Genomic DNA, 6,345 nt, shown 5'->3' with positions numbered 1-6,345 from the left:
TTCTGAATCCTTGTTCTTACTCAGATCCAGTTCTCTCAGATGTGAGGGGTCTGACTTCAGAGCTGAGGCCACGACTTCACAGTGAGTCTCTGAGAGTCCACAACCATCCAGACTGTAATTAAATAAAATATCTGTTAGAATAAAATCAGAAAACACAACATTCATACAAAAGGTGATCATGTGACCCTCACCCTGGTAAATCCCCTCTTTGCCTCATGAACATGTTAAAAACTCCTCAAGAGAATCCTTTCAGATTTGGTTCAAGCGTTGATTCAGACTGAGAGAGGAACTCATTAGATTCAAGTGGTCAAAGGTCAAAGGTCACACAACATGTTCATGGCCTCTGGAAGTCTCAAGACTGTCTTAATGGGATTTCTTGACATTTTGACCAGTTGGACTCAAATATAAACTGATTAGATCTCAGTGGTCAAAGGTTAAAGTGACTGTTACGGACAGTGATCTGTATGTCCTGTATGTATACATGTATTGTGTTCTGTCTTGTGTTGTTGTTTTGTCTCCACATCCTTGTAGACTGGTGATGCCTGCAGGGACTGGAAGGGGGAGCTCTCAGGCAGGACGCGCCAGTGAAGTGGCCACAGAAGAAGAAGCATCATGGCCGCTCATCTCACCTGCATCCAATCTTCAAATCACCCCACCTGTTACACATCTCAGATCAACCCTTCCCCTTTAAATAGTCCTGTGTTTGTTTTGTTGGCGAGAGGAGGCTTTTGTGGTGAGCTGTGGCAGAGCTCTAATTGTTTGGTTTGGTTTTGGCTTTGATGTTTGCTGGTGTATTGAATTAGTTTTACCAGTAGTATTTAAGTTGTAGCAGCCTACTTTTGTTTTGTCTTTTGTCTTTGTTAACTTTGTTTGCTGTGCGCACAGGGACTACAAGGACAGGTAAGATACTCCGGGGTCTACATATCACAAACACGTAGGTTTACTGCTTGTTAATACCACAGGTTAGAGTGAGCACCACCCGCTGTACTTTTGGGTGCTAAGCACCTGTAAAGGGGGGTGGGGGATTTCTTTGTGGTCTTTTTCTTTGGTGCCACTGATAGTCCTTGCTGATCCCTGTGTTGCTTTGTTTACATAAATATTGTCTTTGTCTAATATCGGGTCTTGTCTTCTGTGTGATTGCACCCTCACTTATTCAAACCTGTTGCATTTATGTTATGTCCTGCTACGAGCCACCAGGGGGCGTAACAGTGACCTCATATTATTGTGAATGCAACATGTCAGGAACGTGGAGGGATGGACACTGCACTGGTTGGTGCTGGCGTACAAACACAGGGTGGGAACACACACACACGCGTACACACACACATTATTGATCATGTCTGGACTCACTCAGCCGTCCTGCAGTTCCTCACAGCTGGGATCAGTCTCCGTCGACCCTGTTCTGATGTGTTGAACTTCTTCAGGTCCAACTCATCCAGAACCTCCTCTGACATCTGCAGCATGTAGGCCAGAGCTGAGCAGTGGATCTCAGAGAGTTTCTCCTCTGATCTGTTCTCTAACGTCAGGAACTGTTTCATCTGCTGATGAACTGAGTGGTCGTTCATCTCAGTCAGACAGTGGAAGATGTTGATGCTTCTGTCAGGAGAAATGTCATCACTCTTCATCTCCTTCAGGTTGTTGATGACTCTCTGGATGATCTCTGGATTGTTCTCTGTCCGACCCAGCAGGCCTCCTAAGACTCTCTGGTTGGACTCCAGACTGAGGCCGTGAAGGAAGCGAACAAACAGGTCCAGATGACCATTTGTACTGGTGAGGGATTTCTTCATGGTTTTCTTCAGGAGGTCACACAGGGTGAAGTTACTGTCTGTGTCCCCACATGTTCCCAAGAAGTTGAGTTCTTCTGTGTGGAGTGTGTAACGGTGAAACATGTAGACTGCAGCCAGAAACTCCTGAACGCTCAGATGAACAAAGCAGTAGACTGATTTCTGGAAGATCACACACTCTCTTCTGAAGATCTCAGTACAAACTCCTGAGTACACCGAGGCCTCTGTGACGTTAAGACCACACCGCTCCAGGTCTTCTTGGTAGAACATGATGTTTCCTTTCCTCAGATTTTCAAACGCCAGCCTCCCCAGCTTCAGGAGAACGTCCCTGTCAGCCTCCGTCAGCTGCTGTGGACTCGTCTCATGTCCCTCACCGTACTTGTTGTTCTTCCTCTTTGTCTGAACCAGCAGGAAGTGTGAGTACAGGTCAGTCAGGGTCTTGGGCAGCTCTCCTCTCTGGTCTGTGGTCAACATGTGCTCCAGAACTGTAGCACTGATCCAGCAGAAGACTGGGATTTGACACATGATGTGGAGGCTCCTGGACGTCTTGATGTGTGAGATGATTCTGCTGCACAGCACTTCATCACTGAATCTCCTCCTGAAGTACTCCTCCTTCTGGGCCTCAGTGAAGCCTCGTACTTCTGTGACCCTGTCAACACATGCAGGAGGGATCTGATTGGCCGCCGCAGGTCTGGAGGTTATCCAGACGAGAGCCGAGGGAAGCAGATTCCCCCGGATGAGGTTTGTCAGCAGCACGTTGACTGATGACCTCTGTGTGACCTCAGACACAAGCTCCCAGTGGTTGAAGTCCAGAGAAGGTCTGCTTTCATCCAGGCCGTCAAAGATGAACAAAGGTTTACAGACAGTGAGCGTCTCTGCCGTGAGCTTCTGTAACGCTGGATGGAAAACACGGAGCAGCGTGAGGAGACTGTGCTGCTGGTCCTTCACCAGGTTCAGCTCCCTGAACGAAAGCACAGTCAGCAGACCCACATCCTGGTTCTCTAAACCCTTTGCCCAGTCTAGAGTGAACTTCTGCACCGAGAAGGTTTTTCCAACGCCAGCGACGCCGTTGGTCAGGACGACTCTGATGCGTCTCTGCTGGTCAGTGGAGGCTTTAAAGATGTCGTGGCACTTGATGGGAGTGTCGTGGAGGATCTTCATCTTGGAAGCCGTCTCAAGCTGCCTCACCTCATGTTGAGTATTAACCTCTTCACTCTGTCCCTCTGTGATGTAGAGCTCAGTGTAGATCCTGATGAGGAGGGTTCTACTTCCTGTTGCATCACTTCCTTCAGTCACATGTTCACATCTCCTCCCCAGACTGAGCTGATGTTCATCTAGAACCTCCTGCAGACCACGATCTGCTGAAAGACCTGAAACAATGTCAGAGACAGAGAATCTGAGAATTTCCTGATTGTTTTCATCAGATACAGAAAAACTACAGAAAATAAAAGCTTTTTAAGTTTGTGCTTTTATAACAATGTTAAATGTTGATGCTGTATGAAGGAACAAAATAAAACCACATGTGCTGATGTCAGAAGTGAAGACATCAGCAGACACATGTACAGTGCTGCTCTGACCGACAGCTCCTGTTCTGGATCTTTTTCCACACTGGGGACAGGAGGAGTCTCCTGAAGAACCAGACTGGTCCCAGTATGAGGTGATGCACTGTCTGCAGAACCAGTGTCCACAGCTGGTGGAGACTGGATCCTTCAGGACGTCCTGACACGAAGCACAGCAGGACGACTGCTCCTCCCCAGAAACATGACTCCTCTTCCTCTCCCTGTGAAGACATGTCCTGATCACTTACATGTCACAGTCACAGGTTGTCAACACTTTTGTCAAGGTTTTGTTTTCACCCAGTATGTTTGTGTGTTGGTTGGTTTGTTAGTGGGATTATAAAAAATGACAGATTACCAGTTAACTTGGTGGAAGGTTGTGGTCTGTCAAACAGATCGGGGGGGGGGGGGGGGGTTCCTCTTTCACAGACATGTTCAGAGGACTGATGTTTACCAGTGTGTGGAATTTGGTGCAGATCCAAATCAAAAAGAGTCTCTAGTGGATTTCAAAGTGGTTTCATAAGGAGCGTGTTGGTTCTTGGTGGAGATCTGAGCTCTTTGAGTGATTCTAAGAGATTAGTCACCAACTTCAATGAAGCTGTGTCCTAATGCAGGGGCCACACTAGAGGAAACTAGATCCTCTTCAGAGCAGGTCACAGTAGAAACCAGTGTTCGAATTACGTTGGAGCCAGAGGGAGCCGAGCTCCCAGAGAGTGAGGACTAGCTCCCATGAAAGCAACAAAGTCAAAAATCTGAGGGGGTCTCTCATATCTAAAGTAGGGGTGCAACGATTAGTCAACGTCGTCGGCAAAAATAGTCGCCGACGAATTTACTCGTCGATGAATCGTTGGTTACGTCATAGCGCGAGTTTGTCGTGCCGTGCAGCTGAACTAAAACTGAGGAGTGGGCCATCTCGCTTCCTTCCTATCTCTGAAAGTCGCGCATGTGCAATAGCGACAGAACATGGACCAATGGCGGCGTCCGTTCCATCGCGTATCAGGAAGTCAAAATTTCAGGAGAACTTCACCCTTTACATAGTCGGAAAAAAAACTATCTGCAATATCTGTGCGGCGGAACTGCTTTGCATGGAAGCATGACACGCGCATGTGAGGAGGAGGAGTCACGTGTGACATCGTAACGGAGACGATGCGGACTCGCCTCGGTAAGATAGCCTGTTAGCTAGCTTGCTATATACCTGTGCGAAGGATTCTAGAATCCATTACAAAAATATGGTTTACACTTTTTTTTTAACGAGTTTAAAAGAGAAATGTTATATTATTGCCTGACAAACGTCTTTTTTATCACAATTATTTAGTCCGAAGAAGACTGCAGTTTGGTATGTGGATGTTTATATTGCTGTTATTTTCCCTGTCATTTTTGTTAACACGAAAAATGGATACTTGATTTTAAATTAATTTTTTTTTATTAGCACTTTGCCTGTCCTTGCTTTTAAATGGACAAAAACTTGATTTTTCTTTGCTTTTGTGTCAACAGTACCCTTATATGCAGCAAAGTTTATTAAAAGACTTTCTTTTTAATGAAGTATCAATCTTTATTGTCTTAATTTTCAGTTATCACATTCCTCGAACAACCTCAAGCTCAATTTAAAAGCTGTTTGCTAAATAAGAGCAATTGAGAATTTGTGTCATTCATAATCCGATTAGTCAATTAATAGTTTCAATAATCGGTGACTAATCGACTATCAGAATAGTCGTTAGTTGCAGCCCTGGTTACAATCAATAATATATTGAAATTAATTAAAATAAATCAATTTCTGTACAAAAATTTCTGTCTGTTGTGTGCTTGTATCAAGTTATATACAGCCTATGCCAACCGTGCATAAAAGCGATGCTCGCGCCTAGGCTATTTAATCGTATAGCCTTGGTAGGCTATGTGCGCGGTGCACCACCTTTTTCTGAGATAGAGACCCCCTTAGAGACAAAAAGATAATTCGAACCCTGGTAGAAACAGTCTCTTACTCTGTGTGTGAGGGTCCAGGTTCATTACTGAAGACTGGAGGAGGTCTCATGGACATGTCACTCTTCAGAGACAGACATGTGGACCCTGGAGACTCTGCTCTCAGTCTCTGGTCCTGACCTCTGCAAACACAAACATGTTTTTATTCAGAACACATCATTCACTGGTTCATTCTGTGAGGATTCAGTTTGGAGCTTCACATGTTTGTAGCAGGTCTCTTACTTTGTGTGCGAGGTTCCAGGTTCATTACTGAAGGTTGGAGGATGTTTCATGGAAATGTTACTCTTCAGAGACACACAGCTGAACCCTGGAGACTCTGCTCTGTCCTCTTCCTCCTCATAACCACTCATCTTCAGTGTGAGAGTAAAAACACTGTGAGCTCAAAGGAACCAGGACAAACCAGTCTGTTCAAGAAACACACACACACACACACACACACACACACACACAGAATTATACACAAAGAAATATACACAAAGAAATGCAGTTATGCAAACTTTATCTGTTCAAAGAACAATATTCACATTAATTCATATTTACAACATCTGTTCAATCTTTATCTTCTCAGTTCATCAATGTTCTGCAGAGTTCTGCTGCTGTAGCACAATTTTTGACTTGAATATGGTCATAAATATGAATATTACCTTGTATATAAGTGCATATTGAACATTAGTTCTCCAGCTGTCAGTCAGTCACTTCCATTGTGTGTGATAAGGACTGAACTCTGTGTGTGTAGGAGTGAGTCATGTGACCTCAGGAGTAGGGATGGGTATTGTTTGGTTTTTATCCGATACCGGTTCCTAACCGATACTTTTAAAACGATACCGGTGCCTAAACGGTGCCTGAACCGATACTTTTTTCAAAAAAGTGCACAAAACGATGCTTGACTAAGAAAGGCTTTTTTTATTGCCAAATATATTAACTGTTTAAAGTAGATTATAAATATAAATAAATACAAAACCCTTTTTAACTTAAAACTATGAATAACATACGAACTGTTAACAAAAGTTTACACTATACTTAAATAA

The sequence above is a fragment of the Limanda limanda genome, chromosome 20 (assembly GCF_963576545.1).
Source record: "Limanda limanda chromosome 20, fLimLim1.1, whole genome shotgun sequence".
Taxonomy (NCBI): domain Eukaryota; kingdom Metazoa; phylum Chordata; class Actinopteri; order Pleuronectiformes; family Pleuronectidae; genus Limanda; species Limanda limanda.
This window is presented reverse-complemented; position numbering follows the sequence as displayed.